We start from the raw sequence: 23,006 nt of genomic DNA, 5'->3' as shown, positions 1-23,006 counted from the left end.
TTGTAGCACCTCTTGCCATGGAAGCCTGCCCAACTCTTCCTGTGTGTCATATGCTTTTGGATCAGACCCAATGGTGGCTGGGTAACCTTTCAAACTTTAGTGGGAAGTGTGGTGAAATGCAGGCCAGTAGTAGAGAAGTAGCAGCAGGAAGATAGAGAAGGTAGCAAGACATCTTTTAAACCTCTGTAGGCTCTAGTATGTACAGGAAAATGATTGACAGGAAGTCACACACACCAACCTCTCCCTACCCTTCTATCTACAAAGCATTCTTTAAACCATAGCTTCTCAACCTTTGGTACCCGTACTCCTGGGGGTACGCAAGACACAGGGAGGGGGTACTTGGGAAAAACAGAGAGAAGGGGAGGTGGGCATCAGCTGCCGACTTCTGGGGTAGCCTGGCGGTGGCAGCAGCCCACTTCCCATCCAGCCCCCCCCCGCTTCCCGCCCAGTCACAGCTCCCAGCTGGGAGGCAGGTGACAGCCACTAGCTTCTGGGGGGGAGGCAGGTGGCAGCCGCTAGCTTCTGGTGGGGTGGCAGGTGGCGGCCTCTTGCGTCTCGGGAGCTCTGAGCCGAGGGACAGCCTCCAGAGCCCTGGTTTGAAGACTGGCATTTTCTAAAGTATTGTTTGGCTAAGAATCCTGTTCTTAATTTCTCCCCAAAAGCCCGCCTCTCTCTACACCTTCTCCCCACCTCAAGACCTCCCAACAAATGTTTGAACATCCCCTTCCTTCTCCATGAACTTCTTCTGCCACTTCCCTCAGTATTTAAAAAAAATCCCAGACCAGGGTCTTGTACATTTCTGTTGTCACTTTGGTGTCCAGGAGCTGGTTTATCCTTTCAGATCTTGCTTGCTCATTGGCTCTGTGATCAAAGGGGTGCAGGACACTCTGGCAGGTCTCCGACAGGGAAAGCCCTGAAGACATGAAAGCTGAATAGAAAAAACTAAGATTGATTAGAGACTCTCTTGTTATCGTCATGTAATATTTAGGACAGTATTAGTCTTTCTTTGTAACACAGCTCGAGGGGACTGTGATATGTGTCATCTTCTCCTACTAGGGTGGGTAGTAAGGGATCAGACTACTCCTTTTATGAACAGATATGCAACTGTGCAAGATAAGTGAGTGCTGTTTGAGTACCCTCAGAACTAGCCTCCTTCTGTCTGTGAAAAACTTGATCATCCCACTGTAAAACAAACCCTGGGCAGTGTTGGGCTGAGCCTGGTGTGACAGGCAGATTTCATCACTGTAACCATGCTTGCCTGCTGTCTCCCTGACAGGAAACCTAGAAGGAAAAATCAAATCACAAGCACATAAGTCACTTCCTTCCTAAAACCATGTACCTTAGAGGCTGAGTTCTAGACATGTCCTATTATTGGTACATCCTGAAGGGCTCACTCGGTTTTTCATTGAGCGAGGCAGATCCCTCATTGGCATCAGTGGATGGTTGCCTTGGTAACGTGGGGGCTAGATTGTTCCATTTAGGCATAGCCCACAGTAAGGGCCTGTACAAAGCCACATTGTCCTATAGGGAGCACAGGGAGGCAAAATACCTCCTGGAGCTCCTAGGCACACAGAAGAATGTACCTCTTCTGCTACACATCATTCTGAGGTACAGCATACTCCCCCTTGCATGGATGGCCAGTTCAGCTGGCCGGTGTGTGGTGCAGGGGATGCAATTCTACCTCATCCCTACATCAGCCATTCAAAGGGTGGGGAGCTTCTTGCACTCTTCCCTATTGCACACACATGACAAGGCCAAGCAGAATCTGGCCCAGAATAAGGTCCTTGGGATCTGGTAAATTATTGCTCCTAATCCTGAAAGGGGAGAATTGGACTCCAGGAACTTTATTTTCTCTGTCACTACTAGATTGGTAGCATCTAGCCCCATAAGAGTGCATTGTTGAATTGTCCTGTAGTCAAGAGTTAGAACCCTGCACTGTAATTGCTGCTGAGTCTCATTAACAGGTGCAGCTTGATGTATAGCAGGATATAAAAAATAGTTGGAGCATTCTGGGCATAGGGAGTTAGTAACTCAAATAACAATAAAACTTAGCCTAAGCTTTCTTCTCAAGTTTGGCTTATCTGAAGACTTGCCCTACAAAATCTTTTTTGCCCCCGTTCCTAAGTAAACCTAAAATCCAGGAGAGGGTTAAGTTTGGACTATATGCCAGCTGTGTATCTGTTCCATTCGGAGGGGGAGAGGAACTCCGCATGTTTGGTCTTTCTGTGTTAAATTTACAACACTATTTTTATAAATCATCTTTCCTAAAAAGTGTAACCACCATGCTTCATAAAACTACTGTAAATAGTATCACCACTGCATTAAATAACTAGCACCAGAGAGAAATGAAAAGCCAAAGGCAAGAGAGTAAAGACATGATTCCACTGAAGAGTTGAAACAGGGGAGTTCTGATGAGGCAATAAAGGAAAGCTGTTCCAGGTGACAGGCGTTGCAGAGTAATCACCAACCTTCTTGATCGAACCAAACCTTATTTCTCTACCAAAAGATTTGGAACCAAATACATCATTAGTATGTATACAGGGCAGGGAGACACTTGTACTGATTATCAACAGGAGTGTGTGTGTGAAGGTTAAATCTGGCTTTATCATATATAAAATATTTCTTCCTGGACAGCAAACAAACATGGAAATATGAACAATTTCTGGGCTTTTTCAGAAGCATGTGTGTAGTGGGCTACTCATTATAAATCAGAATGTGCCAATGTAAAATGAACAGTGTATGATAGTCAGAGATCCAGTAGCTTGTAACTATAATTTGGTTGCTATTAGTACTTTCATGACATAGCACCATGGGACTATGAGTATGCCTGGCTCAGATTAACTCCAGATCAGCAGAAATAGGGAAAAGACATTTCTAGGCTTTTCTTTTAAGACAGATGCTTGCAAAAGCCACTCTTGGTAGTTAAAAAGTCCTTGTTTATTCATGATGAAACAAAAACTGATTAAGAGGAAAAGACAAGTGTTACAGGCAGCCAGCCAGCATTTATCAGATAGTGCTTAAAACACAAATGGGTAGAACCTGGTGGAAATAATCTCCTCCTGTCTAGCAACAACCATGCTAATGGTTCTAGTACTTGCTGAGGCACTTGACTGCTTTCTGTTCTGTCATCAGCCATAAGAAGAGGAAACAGAAATACCTCCTACCACGTAAGGTCTGTACAACCTTCCCTTTTTGCATAGTGCTCTGCTGGAGCAGTACGCCAAGCTTGAAATAGTCTTTCCCTCAAAGCAGAAAGTATATAGAATATTGTTCCTCTCTTAGGTAGTTTATAGACTTTTATCATGTATACAAAATGGATAATAGTTGTAATAACCATTCCCTTTCTCTTGCACTCCTAATCTGAGGAGAAGCAAAGGGTGGGTTAAGGGGGGGAATAAAGATGCTGGTAGGTCAGATTCAGAAAAGAAGAAATGTAAAGCAACATAAAAAGCCTTTTCTTAACTCAGATAGCTATGGTCCTCAGTCCCTCATGGCCCCAATAATCTTGCAAATTACTCTCAGCACCTGAGCAGGATTACTGGGGCTATGAGGGGCTGAGGCCTCTGAGCAGGTAATGGACTTTTCCCTAGGTGGAACAGCTTGAAGGATCAAGGCCTTATGCTGTAGATTAACCTCCCACTTAAGCGGTGACTCCACCTTGCAGTCTCTGAACATACAGGGAGATTTTCAAAGGCACAGCTAGAAATCTGACTGAATCATTTGCTGTTGGGAAAAAATTTTCTAAGCAGGAATATTGCTTCCTTTTTTTTTTCCCCCCCACTGCTTTTTGCTCCTCAAATATTCTCCAGTAATATAATTTAACTGCTGCATCACTAGCAATGATGTCTTTAAGCTGGTGAGAATTCAAGAAGAGTGCCATTTTCTGACATAGCTGTGAATGTAATTAAGTATTTAAATAAAACACTTGAATTTATTACTGGAAAAATTGTTTAAGGTAACTAAGGAACATGTGTTTTCTCATAGCTCAAAGGTAGAAGCAGGTGAGTTTTATCCTGCTACTACCCATTTATTTATTCACATTTTAATCTTACTTCAGTCTTCCAAACAGCCATGAGCTTTCAAATTTCATTCAGGTCAAGACAGACTATAAAACACTTGAAGTCAAGGGGGTTACTCAACCATTTAAGATTAAGCATTTGCTTAACTGCCTTCCTGGATGGAGGTGATATTGAATGTTGTTGTGTGTGGTGTAAGGGAGCAGAATGTATAGGATTATGATGCTGGAGTCTGCGTTTTCTTTTGCAGCTCACATCATTCACATAAACTACATTGATTTTATTGTCCTAAGAAGAATCTAGTCAGAATAAGATGTGCTCCTCTAGTACCATAAACTTTAATACATATTTTTGTGTCTCCTCAGCTTGATTGTTGTTGCATCATTTAAGGCGTGCTGTGTGTCTGGCAGCTATGGAAATTTTTGCTGCATGGCTTATGGTTTGGTGCTTCAGGCTGTGTGGAACAAATTCTCCTTTTAGCTCTGCACAGTAAACTTGAACTCCAATAGTCTGCTTTCCCTCTAAGACCAGAATTCCCACTGAATGTGAATCTAAGAGAATACACACACACAATTTTGTTTTATGAATTTAATCGGAGTCTAGGACTGGCCTAGGGTGATGGCTGTTTATAAGACGCTATTGATTGCCTGACTTTTATTAATTCACTTGCTGCCAGACAGGTACCTGATGCTGTCTGTTTTTAAATCATCTACTGTAAGTGTATAATGACTTCTGAAAGCAGGCCAGCAGTCTAGGTTAGAGAGAGAAAACTGTCTGTGAATGCTAGGCTGGGCTATTAGACCATGCTAGTCCTCCAGACTATTTGTGAGGTAAGGAATTAGCTGGATAGGAGGGAATGGAAAAGCAGCCAGCAGGGTAGTCAGAAGCCCTGAACTGGTCAGATCCATGGGTGGCCTGCTAGAGTCCCTCTGGTCCTGCAAAGTCCAGACTAACCACATATAAATAGCAATAAAATAGTGTGTATGTTATTGTTGTGTGTCACTATGAAATATTGCTCATCTGTGTTTGCATCCTGCACTTTTGCATACTTTGTCAATAAACTGCCTTAAAGACCTCAAAGACTGAATTTGGCAGCCTTTGGGTTCTCTTTCAACCTACAGTAATCCCGCTCTCTGCACACTGCAGCTCTTTATGAGGTCATTCCAGACATTACCCTCCAGCTATTGCAGCTACTACCATGTTCTATAGACGTCTACAGGGTCTGATTAATTCCTAATTCTACCTGAATTGTTTGTTTGAGGTCATTCCAGACATTACCCTCCAGCTATTGCAGCTGCTACCACGTTCTACAGCTAGACATCTACAGTGTCTGATTAATCCCCAATTCTACCTGAAACAAGTTTTATCAACTTCTAGTGAAAAATTAGGGAGCTATGAAGGCCTAGGAAGTCATTTAACTACTCCATATGATTTGGCCCTATTGGATTTGTGTGATCATTTCATTCTTTGTTCATCATATTACTCTCGCTTCACTTACTAGTAACGTGGCTTTTGCTTGTTCTGAGAACTTTGGCCCAGCTTCCCTGCGGCATTGCCCCCAAGTTTCTGCTGGGCAGTGTAAGTGGCGGAGGGGGGAGAGGCAGCTACCAGAGAGCTGGTTACACCTCTGTAATTCTCAGGGCACCTCTGCACTGGCCCTAACTTCCAGATGGCTGTAACCTACACCTGTTGGTAATGGCCCCCAAGGGACTATACATCATCTGGGAATGGATAGAGCACAGCATGCTTCAGCCTTGTCCCCAGCACCAACTTCCTTGACACTCTCCTCAGACAGACAGACACCCTGCAGCTAGGATGGTGATGGAAGTGGTGCCAGAGCAGGAGATGCCAGTTCTGCACTTCCAGGTCGGACAAATCTCAGCTGGACAGATCTGGCAGCCTTCTGTCTCTCTCTCGTGCTGCTAGGAAATGCACAAGTGACTCCTTCCCTATGTGCAGCCACTCAGCATGGGGAAGAACCAGTATCTCAAACCAGAACATTTAGAATTCCAGTTCAGAGGGGCTTTTTTGGATTTGAATCTCTGGATGTGGCACAGGTTTTGGTTTTAGGTCAGATGTAAAGATGAACTGGGGTTTTTTCCCAGTTTCTTTACAAATATGGTCAAAATCTTGCAAAAACAGCTGCTCTTGCAAAACTTCTGCAGTTTAGGGATGCTTAAATGAGGTTGCCTTTGCTGCAGGATTCAATTTTTATCAATTAAATATCAGTAAACCTTGATTTCACTGCTCGCACACACATGGAAATAATCTTTCTAATTGATAACAATAGAAATTTACAGAGAGACAAAGTAAGAAAAATGCTGCTTGAGAACTTCTAGAGTTTGATTTAAGGATATTTACTTTGTATATTTTACATGTGATGTTGGCAGCTTGTGTTTTAACAAAAGCTTTAACTTTTTGAATCTGTCTACTGATAATAAATTATTGTGTGACCCCCCCCCCATAATTTCCTGCAACTGTGAAATTTAAATTGATAAAAATCTAAAACAATTATTAAAAATAAACATCGATAGAATCCATCAGAATTAGTAAAAAATAAAAACCATATTCTGCCAAGCCTTACAAAGATGGGTAGCTGAGTTCCCTCTTTGGCAATGGATACAGCACAGCAACTTTAGTGATATCATGACATTTTAGCACCATTAGACACAGTGAATCTGAATCCCAGTGCCAGACTTAATTTGGCCTCAAAGTGAAACCATGGAATCTAGTCTAAATCTAATCTAAATATGGATTGCATCTCCAGTGCCTCTCTCCACAAGTTCCGTGTACATACTAGATGGTTCATCATCCCAAACACACTTCAGTGGAGGCTTCAGGCATAGCCATATTCCTCCTTTCCACAAAATGTTCATGTTGAGATCTTTCATATGTCAGTAATTATGGTCCATAGTACAGTGGCCTAGAGAGGGATCTGAACAAAAATGCCATGGTGGAACATTCCCAAATGGGTGAAACCCTGAATCTGAATTTCACCAATGGCCTGTATTTCTGTAATGGGCCAACGTTAAATGCTGAATCAAACTGCTCTCAAATCCCAGATCCAGGTCTGAATTTTTGTGGCTTGGGCCCAACTTTTTAAAGGATCATGTCACTCATAGGTGGATGGGAGCTGAGTTTGCTGCTCCTATCCTTGAAGAAGATGGATGAGGATCAGACACAAAAGGGGGATGTGCAATACACACTGTGGATCAGACACAAAAGGGGGATGTGCAATACACACTGACCAATGGATTCCACGTACTTAGGCAAAACTCCAGTTGAGATAATTGGGAGTCTTTTATGAGTAAGGAGAGCAGGATTTGACCTTGATTATGGGGCATTTTTTGAAAACCCTCCACATGCAGAACTCCATTGACTTCAAAGAGCTTTCTATATGGAGAAAACAGGCAAGATCAGGGTCTTGAGGTCAGTAACTTGACACTTTATTGCTTTTTTCATCTTCCAAATGCTTTACGAACATTAACTAGTTACCTGATCGGAAAAACATTGTAGAAGTGATGGAAATTCTTTGAAATTCTCAATAGGGAGACATTCCTGATATTCCTGTGATCCTATAAGCATGAAATAATTTAAACCAAAAGGTTAGATATTGTTAGATTATTTGTTGGGATATTATGTAAAATACACGTACCCCTATCATACAAAGGATATTTTTGGCCTAGAGAGTGTGCAGCTTTTTAGTATGGCTAAAATGTTGTCACAAGAATTCATGTTTTTACGAAAGATTAAGGAAGTTTCTGCCTTCAGGAAGAGGAGGGAGGGATTTTGAGAGCTTACAACTGTCTTCAAAATAGTGAAGAGGGTTGTCAAGTTTGATCCAGAAATGACACTCGCATTTCTTCACAACTATTCAGTTATGATCTGTAGTGATAGAATTTCTATAGAAAAAATTGCTTGCATACTGGATAGAAGAATGTTCTTTTCTATACAGTGTTGATGTAGCTGTGTTGGTCCCAGGATATTACAGAGACAAGGTGGATGAGGTAATATCTTTTATTGGACCAACTTCTGTTGATAATAGAGACAGAGAAAGCTCCCCACAAACCAAGACACACCAACTCAAAGTAGTACCAGACCCTACCAGAACAGATGCAAAACTTGCAGACATCTCCACTGCTACAATGATCAACAAAACCCACAACACACCTTTCAAGATCCATGGGTCCTTCACATGCCTATCGTAATAGGTGGCGTACTTCATCCAGTGCACTAACTTCCCCAGTAACAAGTATGTGAGTGAAACCAGACAATCACTATGCTCTCGAATGAGCTCACAGAAGAATGATGAGTCAAAAACACCCTATCACCTGTGAGCAAACACTTTTCAGAGCGATCACTCTCAATCTCTTCTAGCTGTCCTCATCCTCAAAGGAAACTTGACAACACTTTTGAAAGATGGGCCTGGGAGCTTAAATTTGTAACGTTGCTAGACACTAAAAATCATGGGTCTTAAATCCAGTGCCTTTATTATGGCTTATTACAACAATTTGTAATCCATTAACCCCCCTTATGTTGTATGTTAATGGGCTACTTCACCTTGAATTGTCCCTTAGTTTAGCGTAAGTAGTTAGCACATATTCTATCTGCTCGATCTTGTATTTAGCTGTGACATGCTGAGTTCCTTTCTCAGACCTGAAGAGCTCTGTGTAGCTCAAAAGCTTATCTATCTCACCAACAGAAATTGGTCCAATAAAAGATATTACCTCATTCACCTTCTCCTTTTTTTCTGTAGCATTTCTATAGATGTCTTTTATAGCTGTTCCCTCACAAGAAATGTTGTAGGACACTTTTGTATGAAACCCTTTTATTAGGGCCTTTATGGGCACCGGAGAGATAATTTGTCAACTAGATTATTGTTGTTGTGGGTTTATCTACACAGTGCCTTAGTCCTCACCAGCTGTGGAGTAAACTCAAATGAGCACCGATATGTTGAGCACAAAATGGTCCTTGTGGACCCTGCTGGCATGTATTAAAAGTTTCCTAATGCGTGTTAATGTAGTACTGTTTGAAACTTAATTAACCATAAGATAGAGTAAGGAGGGAGGATGAGATGGATCAGAAAATATGGTGTGATCTGATTTGTTTAGCAGGCGTCTCATCAGCTCCAAATGTGTGTTGTATTTATATTTTTCATTGTTAATGGGAGTTAAAATTTAGGAGTTTGGGGACTGGATAAGAAGCCAAATCCTGCAGAACATACTTGGACAAAACGTTCATTGACTTCAGTTCTGCTTGGATACAGACAGGGGACTTTCCGTGTAGATGGTAGATGTAGAGTAGGTGGCTAGTGGTGGAAGTCGAACTGAAAGAAGGAAATTATGAAGACAGAGTGAGATCACTTGACACAATGTAGGAGGAAGTGTGGGAAAGTCACAGTCAAGAGTGAAGGGAGGAGGCAGAGCTGTAATAAAGTTGGCAGAGCTTAGATGTAAGGATATCAGTGAGGATAGTGTTTCTTTACTTCTATAGCAGGAATCCGGACAGGAGGGAACTGAGGCAGGTTTAAGGCAGAAGTCCTACAGTGTAGCCAAGGAACAGGATAGTTTACAGGTACAGTATTGTCCATTCTCAATATCTGGCGTTTTTCTTGATACCCTCACTCCTGGAGCCATGTGACTTAGAATCTCAGCTTTCTTCCCCCTGCCCCCAAAAAGTATGTTTCTAAATGCCCCCCCCTTTGGTTATAAAAAGAAGCCCACAAATGTGACCCAAATGTGCCCTATAGGCTAAAAACCAAATGGCAAATAAAAACAGACTCAAATGTATTATTATTATTTTATTTATTTTTAATCTCACAGATGATGCTGTTTTTCTTATTCTATTAACGTTCCTTGCTCACTGTTAGAAGAAAGTGACCTTTTCTGTGATTCTTCACAGTTGTCACATGAGGGTAATTACCAAATATAAACTATTACAATGAAAATACGGTGTGTAAGGTGGATAGATACATCATTCAGTGCTCATGAGGTGCTGACTTTCTATCCCCATGTGGAGGATTCACTATTTAAGATTTGCAGCTATTTATTTGCTAAAATCTGAAAGTAAAGACTGTCTCTACCCTTTCCCTTTGATAGACCCCCAGTTACAATATGTGCGAGAATTCACAAATGAGTAGAATTAACAGTCAGAAAATATTAGCTTTGAAGCACTGGTCTGTGGGATTTGTCACTGGATCCTTCCACTGCAGTGATTATTCTTCTTAATCATTTGGAGCCAGATAGCAATACCTTTACTTGCCCTGAATAATGGCTTTCACTATAAGTAATTACTCACTTTTGGAGTAAGTTATTACTGAGTGTGAGTAAGGATATCATAGTCTGGCCTATACGTTACCAAAGGCTCCCATCTGGATTGGAGCCCTGTTATGCTAGGTACTACACAAACACAGAATAAGAAATGCTGGCGAGCTTGCAGTCCAAAAGCCTTCATACTGGCTCTTCTTGTGTTATGTCCTTATGCTTCCTTCACATCGCCTCCCTCCACACTCCAGCCTCTGTATCCAGTAGACAGACTTGCTGGCAAATCCATGTTGGCATGTTCACTGGGACAGGTGAATTAGCTTAAAATCCTCTGCCTGGATTCGAGAAAACAGATCAAATTCCATTGAGGTGGGGCCTCTGTGTTTGTGGTAAAATAGTAACTGCCTTGGCTTTCCTTTCAAATGTTTTAATAATGATCCACAGAGTTGGGAGGGGAAAAAAGTTGTCTGGTTTCAAAACCAAACAAGTCTGAAAACGTTACAGCAGTGAGTTGTGACCATGTGCATTCCTCAGAATGTTTCACTGTATAGGAAACATCAGAACGTGTCAAATTGTAGTTACAAAGTATCTCCACTTAACACCCCCTTTGCACATGATGAAGTTTTATGTACTGGGCAGGAAGCTATCTGTAGTTATGTAACTGCAGAAGGGGGCTCAATGTGTCCAGTGGGGGAGCCCCAATTCACTGCTGTGTCCTCCCCTTCCCTTTTCTGTAAATGGAGCCCAACTCCCAAGCAAGAATGGACGGTTGCTTCTCTTTTAATATTTCAAGCTGCTCCCCCACTCCTTAGTGTTCTATGGTTGATGCTGTGGAACTATCAAATCTACTGTCTCTTAACAGGAGAAAAGTGAAAAAGTGAGTAGTTCCCATGGAGTTAGGGCTGGACTGACGGGCAGGCACCATTGTTAGAGAAGTCACAGTACCCATTCTCATCTTGCCTTCCCCACCAAGTGCATTGGTCGCACACACATCTGGTCATGGCTAACTCAGATAAGGGTCAGACTGGAGTTCTGTAGTTAAGGTCTGACACACAGGAGTGCTGGCAAGAAACTTTGTTTCCTGTCCACAATCCTATGACCAGGGTTAGGATTCTAAAGGTTAAAGTCTTGCAACAATATTTACTGACTCCAGTGGTTAGTATTACATGGGTGAGCCTGTTGCCCAGAGGTCTGAGGTTTCCAGGATTCAGGCAAAGGCCTGATATCTTGAGTCTCACTTAGAGAAGCTCCTTAGAAATGTCTTTGGGTATTCCTACACTCCTCCTGCTGTGCAGTACTTGAAGAATCCAAATGCTGGCTGTAAGCACTTTACTTAAAACCCAGACATTATTTCAGTGCATGGATTTGGCCATCATGATTTCTCCATTGCCCTTTTCTTTCATGGGCTCCTTTATCTTCCTACACAGAGGGTGACCAGATGTCCCGTTTTTATAGGGACAGTCCCGATATTCATGACTTTTTCTTATATGGGCACCTATCACCCACAGCCCCCTGTCCTGATTTTTCACACTTGCTATCTGGTCACCCTACCTACACACCAAGTAGAAAGCACCAGATCATCCTTTCTTCATGGGTGAAACTTATGAGAGGAACAGTCCTGAATGTGATAGAAGTCTGCACAGATGTGGTGCTGCTAACATGAAATAGTTAGCCACCCAAGGTTTAACACACTGTCTATTGGAAAGATGAAGTCATATTAAATAAATATTTTGTATCCATCATGAATTGGTCATTAAAAAGCTAGTGTATCAAGGTCACTGAAATGCTCATGGAGCACCAGGGATATTTGCCAAAGCTCAGGTTTCTCTTGATCATACTGGAAACTTTACCTGCTCTCTTGCTTTTCCTATCCTATATAATAATTTCCAGAAAGAGCAGAGGGGAGAGAATTCTCTTAGGTCAAAATCTCTGTGCAACAATCTATCTTTCCTTTTCTACTTCCTCTCTGAAATTTGCCAACTTTCAGTTTTAACACTCTTTGCTGATGGATTTAAACCTACATTATCCCAGACTGGTCTAAGATCAATCGAGTCAGTGAACCTAAAGAAAGAAATGACTAAATAATCAGCTGCTCATGAGAGAGCTGAAGAATGTCTCTTCCACTGCAGTAGTTTCTCTTCATGGGGGGATGATTAATTGTTGCAGCCTCTTTCCTTTAGTTTGTTCTTTAACTGATCTGTTAATGGTTTTCATTCATAATCATTTAAACTTGATGCCCTTTGCCAAATTTATCCCTGATGTAACTGCACTGAATTCAGTAGTTATACCAGGGATGAATTGCATCAAGACAGCTGCTCAGGCAATGAATGCCTAACATAGCAAATAATGTACAGAGCATTTTTAAAAGATGTTAATTAGGTTCAATGTACAGTACTATGTGTGGTCCTGGAGTGCAATGAGCCTGTTCTAAGTACCTCTTATAATAAAATAGACCAAATCCCAAGGTTTTCACTGAGTTCTTATTCAGGCAAGCTCCTATTAAGGACAATAGGAGGAGTTTGGCTAAGCTAGCCCCTCAGATTTTGGCCCAGTAATAATGCCGTACTCTTACAGTGCCTGTCTGCCTGAAACATCTAGCAAAGTGTATATGGATTGGAATCATACAACCACCTCTTGGGAGGAAAGTGCATCTCGATGGATCACTATTACACAGAACCCTCTATAATGGTGTAGGGAAGGTGTGACCCATCCGTGCCTAGGGTATCCACCTGAAAATGCCAAGGTCAGGGCAGGCTGTAAAAGGAGAGCAGATTCTCCCAGCACTGGTGGATGACACTGAAGTCAGACTTCCCAACCAGCCACAAACAGTGCTTCTGATTCCCCACACTGGTTATCAAGAAGCCAAAATAAAAATATACACAGCCCTCTTTACTGCATTTCAGTCTCTGGTTCCCAATCAGCCACTAGGCCCAGTAAAGAGATTGGTTATTTAAAACTCTATGCTCTTTACCAAAAAGGTTTCTCCTGACCACAAAGGGTCAGCCACAGAACCAGTTCAATATAAGGTTAGATCTTACCCAAAATACCACACTGCCAGCCAATCCTTTAGTAAATAAACTAAAGGTTTATTATAAAAAAAAAGAAACAAACTATAAGAGAAATGTTAAAGGATTAAAGCAATCAGACGCATACAATTGATTTGAAAGTCCATATATATCAGGTTTCTAATAGAATTGTGGAGTTTGCAGGCTTGTACAGTTCCTCTGGTGTACATCCAGTACCTGGATGGGTCTCAGTCCTTTGTTTCACAGCTTCAGTTCAGTTGTAGATTTGTTTATCCAGAGGTAGGCGGTAGGCTGAAGACGACTAAAGACAAATGGATGTCGTGTAGCTGTCTTTTATGTCCTTTGGCCTGTGCTATGCTGCTGGTGGAATTTTACAGGAATAAGATGGAGTCCAGATGAGTAAGTCCTGGTGACTCATCAGGTATATACCTGGCTTCTCCCCCTGGGCTCCCTGTACCTGTGAATTTCTTAATGGGCCATTAAGCAGACTAGTGCTGCAGTCATCCTGTGTGGGGTGTCGCCCAGACAACACAATTTGAAATACAGATATATCAAACATAACACATGAACATAAACATCATCATCTCACTTAGCACGTTATAGCCTTTCCAACAGTACCTGACATGGCATATCTCATATGAATTATTATGATTTTGACATACTGATGTTAAACAATATAATAAATGCCCCCTCCACCCCCACCCCCAATCGAGCCAGTGTGACAGAAGGAACCCTGGGCCCTGACCATGTCTTACCACATTAAAGTTAATAGAAAAAGGAACAGGCCCATGGTTTTTAAAACTTAATCTGAAAGAACACAGTATGGTAAGAAAGATGGATCTCAACTTATCTACTGTGGAAATGAGACCTGTTATGGGGACCCTGTTGAAGTTAAAACTGGTGGTTCCATAGAGCCTACATACAACTGATGCTGAGACATCTAAGCTGACCCCTCCCTGTGTACTATTTGAAGAAAGGCTACGTGGAGATGTAGGACCCTGAAATGCTAAAATATGACAGTTCAGCTCAGAAAATAGCCACTCCAGTTTGTTTGAGGGTGAAACAACAACTACATTTCTCTTTGTTTTTAATTCTTGGGACCGACCTACAACCTGCAGCTTTTAATTCATACGTAAGGAAGTTCCAGCTTTTTCTTGAAGTTATAGCTAACAAGAACGTTATTTATATAGCAATCAATTTTAGGTGCAAATGAAGAGGACTGTGATTCAATATTGTCTTCTAGTCACTTTTTGGAGAGGAGTAACAGCAAAAAAGGGACCCTTAGCCCATGAAACTTTGGATTTCTTAAATACTGTAAATATAATAAGCAAATATAATCCAGATGAGGCTGATTCTTTATGATGCCTTTGTTACTGCAGTATGAATGAATCCATTTAGTCAGGAGAACTCTGAGACTAATGAATTGCCAACCCACTAAGCTCTCTGATGTGCTTCTGCTCTCACTCTTTTTATTATTATTATTTGTATGACAGTATCACCTAGATGTTGTACATATATCTAGCGAAAAATGAGTCCTGCCCTGGAGATCTTACAGTCTAAATAGACAAGACAGACAAAAGGTGGGAGAAAAGTTCTATTACCCCATTTTACAGGTGGAACTGAGGCAAAGAGAGATAAAATGGCTTGCTCAAATTCACACAGGCAGTCTGTGGCAGAGCCAGGTATTGAACCCAGATCTCTTGATTCCCAGTGTTATCCTTATGAAATAAACATAGGATCTTATTCAGGGGGACAAGGCAATACGCCATGTTTATTGTGAATACAAAAATTCTCTACAGCAAATGCAGTTTCATCTATTTCTAAAATGCATTTCTTTTAATACATTCACACACACACAAAGTTCTACAGAGATGGAGTATAGTTACCAGCCTCAGTTGCTTGTATTAGTCCACTGGCCGGGTGGCTAAGTCATGAGGGAGGGAGCAGGGGTCTGCTGGTGTGCACAGATGCTCCTGGAGGATGATTGTAGAACCAAACCTAAAGACCTCCTCTTTTCATCCCCTTTTTATATGGGTAAGCTCTTATGCCACTCTATGAATTTTGTCATGCTACCTCTGCATCCTGGTGTGATTATCAGTCACCCATATTTTGCAAGCATGACCATTGTTCTTATCTATCACAGTCCATCTTGTTTTTGTCCTTCGAGGTGGACCCCAGGGTTATCAGGTTGGGCATTCTTCGGCCAGCTGGTCATAAAAATTGTTATCTTCACTCCCTTCTTCTTCTCTTAAACGTTCGAGGCTGGAGCCTTTCTCCATCACTCCCTAGTCTCACATACGCACTCATCCATTCATGCACTAATCTCTTAACATTCAACTAAAACTTATGGCTGATAGACTCAGATGTCCTTCAGAAATGATAACATCGTTCCTTATCTAAAACATTTCTACTATAACAAAAGTAATTTCATTTAACAATGGGTTTCTCTATTCCAGGACATATGCTGATGTTAATTTCACAACCAACTTTAGAACACATGTACTCAGCACAACCAGGATCTTTGGTAACTTTACAAACAGGATAATGAATGACCAGATGGTGGTTTTGAAAACAAAGTTATCAATAGCCAGCAGATTCCTGTCTCACAAACTGGAAGGCCAGGCTGGACTACAAGGCCTCAGAAAAACTGCTATAGTGGTTTGTCATGTACCAGAAAGGGTCTGGCACTTCAATGCCCTTAATGACAGAATCAAATATAACAAAAGTGAGCTTTGGGCCTACACCAGTCCAGGGTATTAATCACAAGATCATCCTTCCTCTCTTTCATTTTGTTTTGGTTTAAAAAGTGGATTCCCAATCCTATAAATGTCGAGACAACCTGATATAAATAAACATAGAAAGAAGAGAAGATGGACAAAAACTAAGATTGAAAAAAAGATATTGCTGTTCACTAATGACAACTGATGTTTATAAAACATCTTTCATTAAACAATCCCCATGCTTTCTGCAACCTCTAAGTAAGGGCAGAATGAGACAATGGGGAAGCTGACCAGTGGAAGGGGAAAAGAGTGGAAAGTGCTAATAGGATGCATGGATGTGACAGGGCTGTAACCAGAGTGGGGCAGCCACCCAGAGTGCAAAGCCATGGTGGTGGGAAAATGCAATGGAGAAATTAAGGGAAAAACCAGTAAGGGTGCAAATGTACTTGGGGAAACGGGAATGAAGAGCACCGACATGGATGAAATGAACAGCAAAGAAGACCAAGGATCAGGGAAATGGAGCAGGGAGAGGGAGTACTGGAGAAAGGGGGAGGAGGGAAACTTAGAATGAGAGTTGGTAGGAGGGTGGAAGGGAGAGACAACAATGAAGGTAAAAGTAAATAGGGAAGAAACTGAATTAGAGAAAGGGAGAGAAAGAGAGTAAGGAAATATTTTCGAAGGGGGTTGAAAATCAAAGATAATTGGATGAAGGGAAAACTCAGACAATATAAAAGAATAAAGAAGATACCCATCATCAAGATCTTGGAAGGGAAAAGGAGTAACCACAGGGAGGTTTTAAATGACTGCTCTTTCCCTGTACAGAAAGCTTGCTTTAGTCTGTGTTTTGAATCTGATTTCATTGTGGTTTTGCTGTTTCCAGTAAAACAAAATCTAAAACTTTTCCCAGCTTGCGGCTAGGGACGGGTGACGCTCCTTCACTGCATCCAGTTCCCTCTGGATGCTGTGTTTTCCCCTCATTTTTGTTCTGCAGTTCACCTCACTCCAATTCTCCAGCTCACAATACTCAGGCCCTTTGCTAAACATTAGCCTCCTGCCCAAAGGACTTGTATCCTTAAATCCAGTCCTAAATTGAGTCCAGCCTCAAAAGATCAGTGCAGTCCAGACATCCCGGCTGCTGCATGCTGACGCACAACTGACTAGTGACTATTACAGCCCCATTGATTCTTTCCTGGCAGGTTCCAATGACCTTCCTGGTTGTGTTGCTCATAATTAAGCCTTTTTTCTTCCCCGTCCTTCCCAGTGTGGGTTTGGTTTAATGATTAAGCACAACACCAAGAATAGCAGCAGTTTTCTCCCTTTTAATTTTTTTTCAGGTCTGTGTGGAAAGGAGGTAGGTGGGAGTGAAACTATTAGCAGTTAGTCATCTGTACAAGGGCAGCAGCTAAATATGCTCCTGGATAAAAGTTCAGCCTTCGTCACTGGGAGGCCTGGAAACAAGGGGAGAGTGGGGAAGGTCACAGCTAGAGCTCCACAGAATCCAGTGGTTCAGTTGGCAGGAGTCTGGACAAACCTGGCTGTGGTTTACATAGGTTGGCACAAAGGTTGTGCAAATACCTTGCATCAAACCCAGAATCCACCTGCAATTGGGATGAGTTCTAGGTTCTTTAATATGCATGGACAGCAGCCCACATTCAGAAATGTTCTCAAACATCTGCTCATAATGTTTGTAGTACATGGTCCAATCCTCTTCCTCCTCCACTACAGCACATTTTAGCCACAGATCTCCCACTTACACAACAGTTTGATGTCTCAGGACCAATGGCCTGCTGCCTGTTTCGGTGCTGGGTTCCATCTATCACCTCCCTCAAATCTCCAGGAAGAATCCATGTGGCTACTTCCTCCACCCAGAAAGAGCTTCAGGAGGAACACCTGGGGTGGTCCACATCTGCCCACCCCTCTTTTGGGAGCCCAGAAGGCCCCTCTCTGACTAAAAAAGAGATAGCGTAGGAAAAACAATTCCATTACTCATTTCAGTTACTTCTCTAGTGAACTCCTGGGCAGAGATACCTTATAATATGTAGACTCTAAACCCATGCTCTCTAGATTGAGATTAGATGGAGGGGACCACCAGCTGGGACGTACAGGGGGACTGGGAAAGGCAGTTTGAAAACCACATCAACAACATTCCAGATATACGTTCTCTAGATACAATAAAACATTTCAAGTCCTTAAAGTTTTCCATATGGATAAAAGTCCCCACTCTATCCCTCCCCCACCTCTTACCTATGTATAATTCTCTCCACCACACGTACTTTTTATGGACTTCCTAAAGTCTGCAGAAGAGAAACCCTGCCTTAGTCAAAAAACATGGAAATTACTGAACAAAAAACTCAGTTCAAAATTAAGGCTGCCAGTGGGTTCAGTTGGGTCCCTCTGATCCCCCAAAACAATATTACAACATCCACCCAACCTTAAATTGGCCCTCTAAAATTTGCAAAAATATGTGCAAAAGTCAAAATGACAAATTATTAGGAGATTATTTAATCCCATTTCCTATTCAAGGGATCCATTCCCAACTGACTCTTAATAACTTGTTGTTTTGACCTTTTGAATGAACTTCTGCAAATTTTAGGGGACAAACTTAAATTTGGGTGTTTGATGTAAATCAGGTGGGGGGAGAATGACATCATTATTATGACGCTTCCAAATATTCTAAACTTGGGTGGTTCTTTTCTTTTTAAAGGCATAGAATGTTGTTTCTAGTGTGTGTTAGACTCCACTGCAAGACACTTGAAACTGCAACTTTTTGCAACACTGCTTTGTTTAGTCATTTTACAGAAGTTCACTGCTACTGGTACTGCGTGAGCCTCTGTCATTGTCATTGTGTAACAAGGGCTTGAACTTAGTCAATTGGAGTGTCCCATACATGTTGGATCGATTTCCAATTTGGCATTTCCAAAACCAGAATCAGCCAGTCAGTCCATTTGAGGAAATACTGCTTTTGAAAGGATCAATACAATATGTGGATAGGGCTGGTAAGAGCCTTGTTCCCAGTCCTGCAAAAACTGATGCGTGTGCATCACTTTAGCGAGTTGAGTAGTTGCATTAATTTCAAGTTTGTAGGATAGAGGCCCAAGTTAGGAAAGAAAGAGTGGATGCAGTAAAGTCCTCTTCAAAGGATATCACAAAACTAGACAGAAAGCTGTGGTACAGTACATTAAATACTGGGTGACTGGCTTGTACTGTACGTGTAAATCTTTCCTAAGTTTGCTCATTCTTTAACTAATACCTTTTTCCCCCCTGGTATGAGAGAGACTGGAGTTCTGGGGCACTAAAAATAACATAGCATCTTTCATCCAGAAAAATAATAAGGGATAATAATTTACTATCACACCTTACTGGCTGACCTACAAATTAGATTGTGTATACACCATAGGATTCATTTTACCTAGTGCTCTAGCCCCTGGCTGGGGGAAGCAGGGGTGTTTAACAATACAGAGCAACAGTTTAAAGAAAAACTTATTTAGCTGAAAGTGAAGAGGGAGTTTAAATATTAAGTAGGCAGAATGCAGTTACCAGTACGCTAATGGAACTTGGCCAGACAGTGGCATAACACCTCCACTCTACTGAAAAGTGCAAAGGGGTTCCTAACCACTATACGTGGTCATTACCTTGTTTTGCATCACCTACAGTGGCATGTTGCCCCCCTAACACCATGCTGGAGCATTATTTCTGTACTGAGTCAGAGTGCACCTACTGAATCCCCAGTACCACTTCCTGTGGACACTTGTATTGGCTTTCCAGGTCACCTCATGTCCCAGCACTGACCTGGCACAACCCTGTTTAGTTGATGACAGGGGATGAGATGACAGCCTGAATTAGTATGGCTGTAACAGCCCATTTGAGGAATATTTCCAGACAACAAAAAGATTTTGCCCTACATTTCACTTAGTGGGCTGGTGTTAAAATGGAAAGATGTAGTGTTGGTTTCCACCAGATTCTACCCCACCTCCCCACTCTCCTTAACTCACTTGTTCAGTTGTCCTGCTGAAAAAAGAAATAAGTTTAAAAATCCAATCAAGATCTTAACAGAAGTAATTTTATTTTAAAAAAAATTGTGGAGAATCACATTTCTTTGGCACTTCCTGTGGAAACTGTGAGAGAGCAACTCCAGTGTCCGACTGCAACAAACCAACGAAATGGGCTCTTCTCCCTGAGAAATTCTTAAGCATCCTGAAAACAGCCTTATAGCTACAGAGACCTATAATTGGGTGCAAAGACACTATTTGTATTGCCTTAATATTAAAAGTCATACACTATCTTTGCTTGAGCTTGGAAAAATCAGTGCTAAATCAGCTCCAGCTCTACTTTTAATACATTTTTTACTTTTAAGTGACTATTAGCCAATATTCATGGAAAGAGGGTTTTGAACTCAAAATAGGAGAATTTGTATCAGAGATTTCATTGTAAGAGTTATGCTTGTCCAATTAGGAAACAATACCATGTACCATCATGGCACATATTTAATAAATATTTTGATATTATTAGTAGATTGTTGTTCAACAGCTTGCAATTTTGTCAATGTGAAATCAGAAGAGAAAAAAGACAAAATGAATCAAATCAGTTGTTGGCTTTGAATAGTTGTTTCTTCACATTCATCTATGATTTGGTAATTCTGCCACAGCTCTTTGCACAGTCTGTTCTCAGAGTCCAAAAGTTACTTTTGACTGCATGGGGTAAGGGGGAGTATTAGCTGGTAATGCTACCTAGTGGTTTGAGTAAGAAACTTTGTGTCGGGACAACTGAGTTCCGTTTCTGACTCTACCACTGGATTTCTATGTGAATTTAAACAAGTCACTTACTCTTTCTGTGTTTCGGTTTGCCCATCTGAAAAATGGTGTAATCATACTTACCTAGCAGGAATGTTGTGAGAATTAATGTTCATAAAGAACTTCAAAAACTCTTAGAGAAAAGGTGTAGAGATGAAGTTGTATTTATATTGTAATAATTTACTCCAAAAAAAATTAGGAGAAAGAACATAGAACTGACAGCATATACCTATGCATTGTGACTGTGCTGGTAGAGTAAGTTTAGGATGATTTTGTGGTAAGTGAACCAGACTGAGATGCAGGAGATTAGGTCCAGTTCATGCCTTTGCCGCAGACTTCCTGTGTGACCTTGGGCAAGATGCTTCTCCGATTTGTAAGGAATGAGGATAATAGTGTCTTTGTCTCTCTTGTCTGCTTACACTTTAAACTCTTTGGGGCAGGGACTGTCTCCGATCATATGCTTGTGCAGTGACCAGCATGGTGGAGTCCCGGGGCCACTAGATGCTACTGTAATAGATATAAATAATAATAATAAATTGCAAAATCTAAGACAAAATATATTTAAGAGGAAAAATATATAAAAGCAAAATGGAAAGTTTACTTTTTCTCCAAAAGTGGGGGGAAGAGGGATGAGGCAGACAATGGAAGTAGAAAGAGAAAGCCCCAACAAGGATGTGGTATAATGATCTGACCAAAACCAACTGTGTCAAACATGTGACGGATATGACAGATTCCACATTGGCAAAGGCAAATGGATGCCACTGTGGACGGTGACAAAGAATCATTACATGTTTTTGCTAGGAATCTATATATGCCCCTTTCTGTAAGTTTAAAGAGGACCTTCTCTTCCAGTAAATTACAGCTTACTTTTGGTTTTTGGATAAGTCTGCAACCCATGTTTTCATACAGTCTGGCTTTCTGATTCAAAATACCCACAAGTAACAACATATCAGATGCAACGTGGAGGTGTTGAGAATAACCCAGCTGGACCAAATGTCATTGACATAATATTTCATGTCCTCTTGTTGATTTAAAATATATACTTATGTGCAGAGGTGAGATAGGAGTCCCTTAAAACTTAAAGAAAAACCGTCACTGGATTTGTTTAGAAGAAAAGAAGAAAGAAAACCAATTATGCACTTCACAATATGCACCATATTAGCTAATAAAAACAGCACAAGGGCCTGATTCAATACTCACTGAAATCAATGGAAAACATCCCATTGTCTTGAATGAGCATTGGATCAGACCCACAGTCTAAGGATTAGCAAGATAGACAGAGGAAGATGATGGAAAAATGGAGGGGGAGCATACACTATTGTAATGCTCATCAAAGGGATAATAAATTCACCCATATTTTCTAATGAAGCATTAACTTTTCTATCTGAACAATAACAGTGATTGTCAGATACCTATTCGGTATCTCTGGGTTGATCTTTATGTTTCTAGTGTCAGTACAATTACCCTAGCTGTTACCTTGGTAGTAAAAAGCCACCTCCTATCTGGAACAAAAATAAATGTAACATATATGACATATAGGTAAGTATATGTAGTTTGCATTGACCTTATATGGCCTGTGTATGGAAGGAGATAGTCTCATATATTATAGTTCACAGACATACAAAACACATATAAAAGTATGACAGACATACTATCACACATGTCCTTTTTTCACTAGTGTTCATTTAGCAAAAAAAAAAAGCAAACCATCTGTATAGTACGCAGTGTACCAAGATTAGGAGAAAGAGCATAAATCCCTCAGTTGCATGAACTAGTTTATATACCAGGGATGGTCCAAGGAGTCCTAAAATGCAGGTAAAGTCAGCTGAGGCTCATTTGTAGAATTTTATTACTGGGAATTCCAATGACAAGCAGTTTCTAATCATCCTTTCATGGAAGACACAAGCAAATACTTGGCTTGACTCTCCACTCCATTTCATTAATGTCAGTGGAGTTACCCTGGCAGAATACCAGTGTGACACAATGGAAATTAGGCCTACTATTTGTGTGCGTTGCTTTCTCATTAAATCATCTTATATGCAAATTAGGTGTGGCCCTTGGGCTCCTGGCGAGTTGCCCATGTTGCCCTCCTGCCACAAATTATGGACACTCTTGTTGGCCAGTGACTGCTAATATTGCACTTTTATGACCAAGCAGGACCAAAAAATACACCAGGAGGGACCAGTTTTGT

At 41.2% G+C, this 23,006-nt stretch overlaps 1 long non-coding RNA gene across 1 annotated transcript in view; it reads left to right on the top strand.

Moving 5' to 3' along the window:
* Positions 1-3,128: 3,128 nt before the first annotated feature.
* The window catches only part of LOC137159199 (uncharacterized), a 113,457-nt gene continuing 93,579 nt past the window's right edge, over positions 3,129-23,006 (top strand). Inside the window, exon 1 of the long non-coding RNA XR_010921581.1 lies at positions 3,129-3,172. This is a non-coding gene — a long non-coding RNA (uncharacterized lncRNA). The remainder of the gene's footprint in view (positions 3,173-23,006) is intronic.

This window comes from Emydura macquarii, unplaced genomic scaffold (genome assembly GCF_026122565.2).
Source record: "Emydura macquarii macquarii isolate MOO-44397 ecotype Brisbane River unplaced genomic scaffold, CSIRO-AGI_Emac_v2 contig_1790, whole genome shotgun sequence".
In the NCBI taxonomy this organism is placed as follows: Eukaryota; Metazoa; Chordata; order Testudines; family Chelidae; genus Emydura; species Emydura macquarii.
This window is presented reverse-complemented; position numbering and strand designations above follow the sequence as displayed.